Genomic DNA, 13,169 nt, shown 5'->3' on the forward strand with positions numbered 1-13,169 from the left:
AGATACAGAGTATAGTAACAGGACTTTGGGTCACTCCATGTAGGATGTTTTGTTTAGGCTTTGGATCTGTTTAGTAAGGAATTTCTGTGGATTTTCCAGCTGTTGCATGTGCCTGGACAGATACACACCAAAGGAGGTATTACATTCAATGACTGGCGGCTTAATGAGGGCTGAATAACAGGGGGCAATAACATCCCTAAATTTAAACACAATCCCTTTGTTTATAAGCTGTGCAGTATTGAAGGATTTTCTTACAACAATGGACATGTTAGTCAAAAGTTAGGTCATTGTCCACATAAGTCCCCAAATCCCGAACAACTGGGTCAACTCTTACTAGGGGTATATTGTTAATATGGTAGTTCCCTGGGGCAAATAACTTCCCAAAGGATACAATAATGCATTTTTGTCATTTAGTTTCAGTCCATGACTTTGGCAACAGTTATTTATTGGGACAAAGCTTCCTGCAAGACGGCTACGTTATTTTGGAATTCAGTGACTGCTGCTAGCCTGCAGTCTTCAAACTTAGTTAGCCAGAGGCCTTTGGTAATAGCTTTTACTTCAGAAAAGAAGAGCCAAATAGGAGAGGTCCCAGCACAGAACCCTGGGGGATTCCACCGGTGACGTCTCTCTTTGTGGAGGTAATTTTCCCTATTTTGATTTCCTGTGTCCTATCTGTGAGCCAGTTGGGAATGCAGTGGTTGACACAGGGGATTATTCCTTATTTATTTAGCTTTTCTACTGTGCCTGTAAAGGGAATTGTGTCAAAAGCTTTGGCTTTGGCCAGGTCAAGGTATGGGGTTGTGTACCATTTGTGTCTTCTTTCGATGACCTTTTCAAAAAAGTCCTCCAGGTTCAGTAGGCATGACCTGCACCTACACTTGATGAATCCAAACAGAGACAGGTCCAATGTCTGGAGGTTCCCTATGTCCTTATTGATTAGTTCCAAGGTAAATCTTTTCATGGTTTTGCATATGAGGATGGTCAGACTTAAGGGTCTGTAATCACCCGCGTTTGTGGAAGGTCTTCCTTTATGCACGAGAACGGCTGTAGCTGCTCTCCATTCACTTCATACGAAACCTGTATGGAGGCCATGTATTAACAGCGTTGGTAGGTGTATGAAAACCACGCTTCGTGCTGCTTAGGATGCATCCAGGGATATTGTCAGGACCCATTGATGCAATAGTTTTAGCTCCTGACAGTACTTTTAAGACCTGGTCTTGTATGATAGAGGGTAGGTAACATCTTTCACAATCAGTTAGTGCATTTCTGCATTGTGCTTCTGAGATTACAAAATAATTTAAAAAGTCCTTGGGTTCGTCTTTGGCTTGGGTAGATATTTAAGCCACAGATTGGGCTCTGGCAGGTTTTATTAAGCTCTTGAATAGTTTGTTTACTTCAGTGACAAGGGCTTTTACATTCTGGGAATTATGCTTCTTACTTTTGGTTACAATTCTTTTCCTTTTTCTGTAAAGCTTGTTACATTACGACTCCATCAAGTGGGTTTGCCCTGCACTTGTTTCAATGGGGTACATATGTTTACATGCTGGTACAGTGTAGTGGTGTACGTTTTCACAGATTCAGTGGAGTTAACTGGGTTTGGTGGGGATTGGAAGCTTGTCAATCTATCACTTAACAGTAGGTATGTTGTCTTCATGAAATATTTGTGAAGATTTCCTAGATAAGTTATAATTTTATCAAAACTGTAAGTGCTCATCAGCTCTCTGGAACACAGGGATACAACACTGACTATGACCCAGATAGGATGGGTTCAATACACAGCCCAGACATGAGGGGAACTAAATGGTGAGAGGAAAGAATGAAGAGGCTTAGCCTGCTTATCTCCCTGGAGAATGGGGGAAGGTTTTGGGGGTGTGGACAGGTTTGACCTCTACTTTAGGGCACAGAGCTGCTGCTAACCCACATGTCTAAGAGGGGGACAACATACCAAGGTGATATCAGTATCACAGTGTACTTTGAAGGCTCATGTATTCAACCATATTTGTGGGCTCACTCAGAGTACACAAAGAGAGGGACCACCAATATGTTATAACAGCATGTTTACTAGCATGACAGATCCCAGTCACTTCTTTGCATGTTAGTGCAGTGATGAGCCATGCTTCCAATGGCCAAACAGTGGACACTCTAAAAAGGCAGTCCTCCCTGCAGGGTCATGCCAGCATTCTGCTACACATCACATCAGCAGCAGCCATCAAGAATAAAGTGACAGAGAGGACCTGGGAATAACCTGAAGTCAGAGGCAGACTAGTATGAAAAGGATGTTTATGAGATTAGCCCAAAATGCAACATCTATGAAGTTAGTTAGAATTTCTGGGGGGTTGTAAAGCCAACCTCTAACTGATAAGCTTTTGTCTTTAGTGAGTACTGTTTTGAATAGTTTGTGTGTTTGGGGTGAGTGAAATTCTCTTCTGAAGATTTGTTTGATGCCATTAATTTTAGACTATTACATTTTTGTACAGTCCATACACACTCAAGGTAGCCTGCCAAGGGGAGGAATATAACAACAATATGAGCTATTGCAATCAATTTGTCCAGTAGCCCTACTGCCTGAAATGTTGTGGTTCTTCTGCAATGGCATGACACAAATCACAAGTTAGAACTCCGGAATAAAAGGATCAGAAATTGTAGAAAAGCAGCCAGAAGGAACTCAGAAGTATAGCCGTAACATCACACTCAATGTCTGTTTATGTTTTCTTGCAGTAGGAGAAATGAACGATGACAGGTGAAGACCTTATTAGTGGATGGTGCTGATTAGAATATAAAGTAGTTAAAAAGTGGGGGATGCTGAGTAATGTGGGAAATAAAGCTGAGGAGTGAGTGATGCCGGGCAGCTTAAGAGCTATGAGATGTGAGGCAGTGATGGTGGGAAGGACATGTAGTGGGGGACGCAGGGCAGTGTTAGAGGCAGGCAGTAGTGGTACTTGCAGGAAGGAAGAGGTAACAACTGATGCAAGGGCAAGGTAGGATCAGGTAGGGTGCAATGGCTGGTACTGTGGGAAGTACTGTTAAGCATTATTTGATGCGAGCATTATGGTAAGGCAGTGCATAACTCTGGCTAGTGCAGGATGATGAAGAGGCAAGTAAATACTGCAGGTCAGTATGGGAAGTAGTGCCAGATAATGAATCATGCATGGCAAGGTGAAAGACAGGGACAACCATGAGTAATGTAGAGCAGTGTAGCAGGAAACAACAAGAAGTGGCTGCTGGGGGGAGTCAGGAATAGGGGCCGTGCGAGATGTACTGAGAGGTAGTGTAGAAGACGCGGTCAGGAACTAGCTGATGCTGGGGAGTGTGGAGCATAGAAGTTAATGACCATTTAAGTTCAACCTGCTTAAGTGTACACAAGCACTCAAACAAGATCAGACTATGTACCCTGAGGAAAGAGTATGTGTGACAAGAGGTCATACAACCCCATGTTAAGATAAAGTATCTAAATTACAGATCCCGTTTGATCAATTGGATCAGTTTTATTCTTAAAGAACATCAGCATCAATTTCATAATCCAAAGGTTATCTAGATGTTAGGATAGGCTCACATAAAAGACATGCTGTCAGGCCATTCCATCATTTATCAGGTATTCAAGGGGTTGTATGTTTTAAATATACAGCCACAAGAAAATCACTTTTAGACATGGGGTGCTCTGCAGAGGCAAATGAACTAAATGTGTAGGAGATAAATTCTGGAGATGTGCAGGTTTGGTACATTACTGAATTTATTAGGGCATGGAGGAGGGTTGCTCTCTCTTACATGTATTATTGTTGAAGACTGCAGGATGCATTAACCATTCTAAAGACGTGTGCGTATGTGTGAGTGGTTATCCTTTTAGGTAAAACAAGGATAAGCATATTCAGCTTCCTCATATCCATACGTATAAACTAAAACATCTGATGAGGAAGCTGAATATGCGAAACTGCTTATCCTTGTTTTATATGACATTTTCTTAAATCAGTTTTAGTTTATGCCAACAGCTGTGGTAACCTTGCTGGTTTTCTTTTTCTTTTTGTTTTTATGCTATTTGTCCAGCATTGGCTTGGATTTGCTGGCAGGCCGTTCAATTTGATGAGTGGTCATCCTTTTAAAAGTCTAAATTTTCTTTAGCTCACTTCATGAAGTCCAGATGCCAATGTCGACTTTCTTAAGGAGTACAGAAAAGGGTACATACAAGCCAGTTCACTTGTAAGAGGGCTGGGCAAGCTGCCTGTACTTGCAGTGATCCAAACGGCAGAAGATTGAATCTGGCTAGGATGAAAGTTCGCAGCAGACCTCCTGCTCACTTTCTCTTGAAGGAAGACTAGTGAGGGGGCAAGGCAGGTCACCGTCTAGCAAAACTAAGGCATAAGGCAGGCCACGCTGTATGCTGAGGTGCAAACAGCAATATTCGCACATAGTCTGAATGCCATACAAAGCTCCTCCCATACCACCTTAGCAACAGGTGCTAACCCTAACCCCATCCCTAATCCTAACCTACACCTTACCTGAAAAAAATCCTTTCCATAATACTATCACTACAACTACACAAGACAGGCTCAGCCACAAAAACACATACTAAACACTCTATCCAACCTCTAACCCAAATACACACTCACACATTCTAAATCTATGCCTTTAGCTAACACTTACCCTAACCCACATACATTTGTTCTTGCTGGTGCACGCATGCACACACGCGCACACACACACACACACACACACAAGCTATGTACTAACTAACCCTAACTTCCAAACATGCGCATAGACATTCCCTTTCCTGCACTTTATCTGATTTTAAGGGTGGCTGTACCTAACAGCTAGTACTGTACAGAACTCATCACTGTATGTGACTGCAAGCACTGCTGTACCTAACAACTAGTACTGTACAGAACTCAGCACTATACGTGATTGCAAGAGCAACTGTATCTAACAGCTAGCACTGTACAGAACTCAGCACTGTACGTGACTGCAAGCGTGGCTGTACCTAACAACTAGTACTGTACGTGATTGCAAGAGCAGCTGTACCTAACAGCTAGTACTGTACAGAACTCAGCACTGTACGTGACTGCAAGTGTGGCTGTACCTAACAACAAGTACTGTACAGAACCCAGCACTGTACGTGATTGCAAGAGCAGCTGTATCTAACAGCTAGCACTGTACAGAACTCAGCACTGTACGTGACTGCAAGCGTGGCTGTACCTAACAACTAGTACTGTACAGAACTAATCACTGTAAGTGATTGCAAGAGCAGCTGTACCTAACAGCTAGTACTGTACAGAACTCAGCACTGTACGTGACTGCAAGTGTGGCTGTACCTAACAACAAGTACTGTACAGAACCCAGCACTGTACGTGATTGCAAGAGCAGCTGTATCTAACAGCTAGCACTGTACAGAACTCAGCACTGTATGTGACTGCAAGCGTGGCTGTACCTAACAGCTAGTACTGTACAGAACTCAGCACTGTTCGTGATTACAGGAGCAGCTGTACCTAACAGCTAGTATTGTACAGAACTCAGCACTGTACGTGACTGCAAGTGTGGCTGTACCTAACAACAAGTACTGTACAGAACCCAGCACATGAGTGTAAGTATGGCTGCTACTGTATCTAACAGCTAGCATTGTACAGAACTCAGCACTGTACGTGACTGCAAGCATGGCTGTACCTAACAGCGAGTACTGTACAGAACTCAGCACTGTACATGACTGCAAGCGCTGCTGTACCTAACAGCTAGTACTGTGGAGTAGTCAGTACCACACATGAGTGTAAGTATGGCTGCTACAGACAGCTAGAACTATACAGGACTCAGCATGACATCCGACTGTGCACACGGCAACTCAACAGTGTATGCAAGTATGTCAGTTCTTATCGTCTAGTACTATGCAACACAGTGGTTTACATGAAAACGGAGTCGGGGGAAAATGGCTGTTCCATGACCTTCACCCACAGTACTGCATACTGTATTGTACAGTAAATGAAGAAAAACAGGTTAAGTGTTTAAGAGGTAATTGAGAGGTAATGGCACACCTGCAAGTATAAAAGTACAAAGATTACTGTATATTACCAGAGGGCAAATTTCACAGCAGCTATAACAGAAAGGATACTAATTTCTGAAGTAGCCACAACACACACACACACACACACACACACACACACACACACACACACACACTAATGATCTGTCCTGAAAATTTAACTACATTTATTGTATTATTAACATTACAATAGATGGTAAGGCTTAACTGAATGAATTAGCTATTGCCAGGTCACAAAAAATCATCACAGATCATGTCTGAGCTTAGCTTAAGTAAATAAATGACATATTACTTAAGTGTAACAACAGTTATGATAGGAACAGGGTAGCAAGAAATTAACCAAAGGACAGCGAGACAAAAGACAAATGCACTTAACTGCATCATGATACTCAGAGCTGTGAGAAAACAAGTGTGGGAACCACAATCTATGAGTAAATCCCAGATCAGTCACTCTTCAGCTTGCAGGTGTAGTTCTCACACTTTGTGCTTTTTATAAAAAGCATTTATCACATTAAGAGGAAGCTGGCTTGGTGGGAAGAACACCTCTCTCTCAAGGAATCAGTAGACGGCTGCAGGTTCCTCTCAGTGACATTTATAAAAATACAGATAGTAGCAAATGCACAGTGTAATATAATAGGCAACGCTGTCTACAGCAGCCCTTACTGCTGCATAGATTAACCTTCTGAAACGACAACATGTTTGGTGGCATCTGTCCAAGGTCAATACTGGGGAAAGGAAACAAGCTCAGATACAAAGAACACAGGGATAGAGAGGGTGAATGCCTAAATTAGGTAATGCCGAGTATGCATTCAAATAAAATATCTGGCAGATTTAGTGCACTAAGCCTAAAACGGCAAAGGAAGCACTGCTATGCATTTCTAAGCATGCAACACTGTTTGCAGGGCTTTCACACAATGAAAAAGTACTCACTACTTGTGCAATATATAACACAAGTATGCAATATATAACACAAGTACGTCTCTCTCTCTGTATTAGCAGTAATAATTCTGACAATTCTTTCCCAGTTCACAGGATCTGCATAGTCACACCAGTCAGTGCATCAGTCAAAAGCACATTTGCAAGCTGCTGAAAGACAGTAATTTCATAATTTATGGTCACTTTCCAAGTACTTACACTTCCCACAACTGTCTCTCCCAAGTCCCTCTGAATGTTGCAGCTCATGTTCGCTGTTATTCTTACAACAATGTAGGTAATACTTCTACATTAGTCATCTGCTCTTTATTAAGCCATGCATTACACCATTTAAATTGTGATTTATATTGTGCAGTTTTATGATGAATGACACACGCATGCAGATAAAGATTTATTTTCCCCCAAACAGAAGTAGATGTTCTTCATATTCATCACTGCTGCAATACCCTTAGCTTTATGGGTTATATCCTGCCAAGAATATAATGGACAGACAGCATTCAAAGCTTCAGGGCACCTTCCACATGCCTAAACTGTCAGGCAGCTCGAGCTGAGCTGACTAAAAGACAAGTTTGGGCACGCAGCCCTTCAGAGCTTTAGTGCTGCCAAACAGTATGCTCAGCTAAGACTTCAGATGATCGACAGTCTGCCTGTGCTTTCCTTTGCTGAGCAGCTAAGTTCCATTTGGGAAAAAAAAAACTTCTTTTTTACTAAATTTATTGATGCTTTATTAATTTTCTCTTCAGGAAAGTTATTTTAAAGCTAGGATTGTGCTGCGTTTTAATGGACTTTCTCGAGATTGTAATGTACTTTTAAACAGAGCACTCATTTTTTTCTTTCAGTTTAAAAGCAATGTTAATTAACCAAAAGCATATTTTCTTTGAAGAAATTGTGTTTATTTTTCCTTTGTGAGGCTGATATGGTGTTTGAAAGTGCTGTTTACTGTGTTTTTTTTTCTGTCAAAAATACATACATACATAAAATAACTTTTGTGGACTGCTAGTTTTAATGACATTTGCTGTTTGTCTTCCCTGGGGAAAGAGGTACTTTCACAGCTTGACCATTAAACAGACTACTGATCCGACTGTTGGTCCTTCTTCCAGCCACAAAAAGAAAAAGTTAAGCAACAGTCTCTGCCACCACAGCAGGCTAGCAATTTTCCTCAGCCACAGGTGGGTTACTGCTGTGGCCATTTGTTGTTAACTCAGACCACTCATCTTTTACTCAGATCCCTCTGGTGTAGCACCTACAGCCATTACGGACTAGGGATTATCCATGTCTTGTGTGGCTACTGGAGTCCCTTTGATCCAGGGAGATCCACTCTTGTTGGTCCTGGGACAGGGATCAGGGAAGGTTTCCCTGTTGGGTCAGAATGGCATGCCCATCCCTGGGGAAGAGCTGTTGCCATTAGTAACACAGTTCACCCCATTTTTCCTGTCAAAAAGAAATAGAAAACCAAGTATGTATCAACTCTTCCTCAATTTTATTTAGACAGGAGTAATTTACAGGTCTGGTTCGGGGTTTAATTCAGGCTTTTGATTCTTCTTCTAAAGTAGTTTCTGGTAAAAGAAAGAGGGACTCCTCTTTTCCTGAAGAGATTCAAGATTCTGAAGCTTAACAGGAAAATGCAGGGATGGACTCTTTTTTTTTTTTTTTTTTTTTTTTCCCCCCGTAGATTTCTAATTCAGACTCAGAGGAGAGCTCAGTCTCTTTTTCTCCCTGTAGGGTGTTTCTTTTTCTCTGAAACTGCTGTTACAATGTCCCAGTGTTTTCAGTGGGAGAACACAAAGATTTCTCAGGCCCTCAGAAAATACTATTAGTTTTGCAGAAGGATTTTCCAGAACGTACATCATTCCTCCTGTTCTATCATCTTTAGAAGGTGTGTGTGTGTTACTGTCTGTAATTTTCCTATTAGTATGCCAGATGTCCAAACCTGACCCAGCAGTTATAGCTTTAGTAGATCCCATTGCTGCTAAGCACCAATTTCAATCCTACTCTTTCTGATAATGATGAGAAAATTATTAATAGGTATGAGGAAATGTGTATACTTCTGCAACTTTGGTTTTCAGAATTTTGAAATGTCACGTTCAGGTTCATATGTTAAAGCTTATTCTGACAAACTGTGAACATCTGAGGAATGTTTTATCAGCAGTTGCTTCTTGTGAGAAAAATCTGCTTTAAATAGCTCAAGTTTCTTCATTTGCAAAGGTCACTACTCATTGTTTGTGGTGTATTGTATGACTCTCTTGATACGTCTTTCAGGGCTATGGCCATTGGTACTGCTCTAAGGACGTTTTGCGTGGCTCCATTGTAATAACCTTCCAGATGATGTTAAAAATGACAATTTAAATTCTCTTTTGGATAGAGATTTAGTGTTTTGCCCCTCTACTGTGCAGGTGATCAATAACTGAGATGAAAGGGCAAGATTATCTACGGAATCTCTAAGATTTTTCTGCTCTCCTTTTCTGAATTATTCAAGAGACCTTGTGACCCACTCCCAGCCTGGCCACCTTCTTCTTCCAGAAAGTCTTCATCTCCAATCCCCCCCCCCCCTCTTTGGCAACATTTCTCATCTTCCAGATCAGACTCTCTTGTTTCCACCTGCTCTCCATCACATACTGTCACAAGGACTGAGGGGCCCAGTTCCCCCTTCCCAAGTAGGGAAGGGTTTTTCTTCAAGGATGTTTCTAGTGCCAAAGGAAGGACATACTTGGGGACCAGTTCTGGATATTTGTTTTCTAAACCTGTGTGTGACAATGCTCTAATTCAAAAATTAAGTCACTTCACAACTTGTTACCTCTATTTTCTGGTTACACTAGACTTATAAGATATTTTTCATCACATAGCTGCTCATCCAGGCTTCAAACGTTTCTTAAGGTTTATATGGCTGGATCACATCATCAGTGCTCTCTCTACCTTATCCTTTGGACTTTCCACTGCACCAAGAGTGTTCGCAAAGTGTCTAGCTCCAGTTATATCCCATTGCAGGCTATAGGGTATCCACATTTTTCCATATTTAGAGAACTTGTTTATCTTTGCAGAGTCTTTTTTCAAAGTGTCAGGAATCTCTCTCGGGTGAGAGATCTCTTACACAAGCTAGGATTCCAAGACAACAGTCAAAAGTCTTTCATGACTCACACACACAAGACTGTGCTCCTGGGATGTCAACTAGACACCTCAGTTCAAAAAGCTTTTCTTCCACAGGAAGTAAAATAGATCCTTATTTAGATCTGTTTCTAATGTTTATCTGCTCAGACTTCAGTCACTGTGAGGGATCAGGATGTTGGGTCTAATGGCATCTATGATTCCATGATTTCTCATGATACCCCTGTGATATCTGAAATCTCTTTGGTCCTAGCATCAACACCCTTCATCTCTTTAAATCCCAATGCTGAGGTTTGTCAGATGAGAAATCTTTTCATGGAGACAACAGATATCATTAAATCAGGGTCTCTCCATATCCTTCTTTGCTCCAAAGCAGTCAGTCACCATGGATGCTTCGGAGTTTGCTTGGGGAGCAGTTTCAATAGGGACAGAGGTGCAGGGATGAAGGACACCAAGGACTGATGCAAGGACATAACTAGGTGATGTTTGCCCTGATCAGGGCACAACTCTCTGAACCATCTTTGGCCCCTGGGACCTCTTCAAAGTGGTTTCAGACAATACCACAGTCTTGTGGTACATCAACATGGAAGGGAGAGAACCAGGTCATAACCCCATGGCAGACTAGCCATGTTAGTTCAGGGATACAACTTCACAGCAAAAGTTTACTCCAGATGCATCCTACATTCCGACAGAGCAAAATTATATTTCAGACAAGCTGAGCAGGACAAGGGCAGACCCTCATTAATGGAATCTAAATCGAGAGGGTCTTCCAAGATTCGGCCCATCTGTGGGAGTTCCTCAAATAGACCTCTTTGCTTCCTGTCTGAACAATCAGCTGGCAAAATTCTGTTGTAGGACTCCATGCAAGAAGGCCTGGAAGACAGATGCCTTTTTTTTTTTCTTTGGGCAGGAATGTTCCTGTATTTTTTTCCGCCTTTTCCACTAATATCCAGGGTACTTCTGAAAATTCAGAAGGAATCTCCCAAGATCATTGTAAGGACTCCCTTCTGGCCTAGGTAGCTGTGGTCCCCCCTTCTCTTGAAAATGGCCAGGGGCAATTACCATAAGCCTCCTCAAAGAATAGAGCTACTCACACAAGAAGAGGAGTGCCTGATACACACAAACGTCAATCATTTTCAAATGACTGCCTGGATAATAGGGTTTTAACTCCTTTACACACCTGTTTACTGACGATGTGCAGCAGTTACTAAAGGAGGCAGGAAATCCTGCAGCTGGAAAATCATATGTTAGTAATTTTTCTAGTTGGTGCCAACAACATAACCAACACCCATTCAAGGCTAGTTGTTCTCTGGTTTTACAATATTTGTGACAGTTACTATCCTATGGCCTTTCTTATTCCTCTGTCAAGGTTCATTTATTGGCTTTTTCAGCATGTCTGCCCATAGATCCTCCTCTTTCAAGCTAGTCACATGTCAAAATGCTTTTGAAAAGGGCTTTGCATAAGAGACCACCAAGTAAACTGGTGGCCCCTCCTTGGGATCTTAATTTTATTTTAGACAAGCTAACACTTGCTCCATTTGGACCAGCTGATTTGGCTGACTTGGGGCTCTTAACATGGACAACAGTTTTACTGATTGCTCTGACCTCTGCAAGAAGGGTATCGGAGTTACAAGTTCTTATGGTGGGAATCTACCCTACCTCATTTTCTACTGAGACAGGGTTTCTTTAAGAACTAATCTTTCTTTTATGCCTAAAGTGGTATCCAAGCTTACGTTAAGCCAAACTGTCCATCTCTCCATTTTCTTTGCTGAATCTACAACTGAGGGAGAAAGGCTACTTCACACCTTGGATGTCCACAGATAACTTGGGTACCATTTTGATAGAATTACATCTCTCAACTCTTCAGATCAACTGTGTATTTCTTGTGAAGGTAAGAAGGGACAACCTGTGTCAAAACAGACCATTTCCAAATAATTGTCTAAAGCTAAAACCTTTTGTTATACTCACCATAACAAATCTACTGCAGGCAGGGTAAAGGTCCTCCCAACCAGGGTCTTGTCCTCATGTATGGCTTTTTGAAAGTAGGTGGATTCTACAAATATGCTAAAAGTTGCTACTTGGTCCTCTGTACAAACGTTTACAAAGCACTATAAACGTGATTCGTTCTCTATGTCCAGATAAAGCTTTACTAGGACCATTTCCCAGGGGCTCCTGGACCCTTCTCCTTTCACCCCCCACATGTAGTAAGCTAGGGTAATCTACCCGTATAGCTAAGGTCACTGTAGCAGTAATCAGTATGAAACAATACAGTTTTATAAACTGAACCTGCCATAACAGTAAATGTTCAAATGATCACCGCTCCAGTAACTTCTCCCTCCCTCCACCCCCTTGTTTTTTGGTGTTTATGCCAAAGTGTGGACATTTATGTTTTGTTTTTCCTATAGTCCATTCACGACTTAAGACTCCTTCTTAAGGGCTTTGTACCCAAACTTGTCCATTAGTCAGTTTACCTCAAACTGTCTGACAGTTTGAGTGTGTGAAAGGTTCCCTGGAGCTTTGAAAGATGGTCGGCCACTATACCTTGGCAGGATATAACCCACATAGCTAAAACTACTGCAGCAGTCAACTACTCAATAATATGGGAGAGGAAGGCAGGAGGTACAACTCTGACAAACTACAGGCTCTGTTACTGTAGCCTTTGGTCTCATCAGATTAAGTTAAAATGCAGGTCAGCATCTGGGTGTTGTTTCCAGGAAATTCTACAGCTACTCTACAGATGAAGTGCTTGAAAGGCAGTGTATTATTTATTTATTTATTTGACATTTGTTTATCGGGATAGTCCTACTGGGTGAGAGAAAACCCATTTTCAGGGGAGGCCCGAGAAGAAAAGTTCCAATTACAGAACAGAGACTGTACAAAGTTTATAGAGATAACATAAAAATGACAAGAGTTACAAATAAGCAGGTACATTGTTATGAAGCAGATAGTAATGAGACATTTATATTAGCAAGAAAAACACAATATTACAAGATATATAAGTAATTAATACAGAGTGATGAAGTACAGATGGAGAGAGAGTGACAGAGAGATTCAGTCTATTATTATTATTATTATTATTTATTTTTTTTACAAAACTCTAACTATAAATTGT

Source organism: Protopterus annectens, chromosome 16.part0 (assembly GCF_019279795.1).
Source record: "Protopterus annectens isolate FY-2018-M chromosome 16.part0, PAN1.0, whole genome shotgun sequence".
NCBI classification, from domain to species: Eukaryota; Metazoa; Chordata; order Ceratodontiformes; family Protopteridae; genus Protopterus; species Protopterus annectens.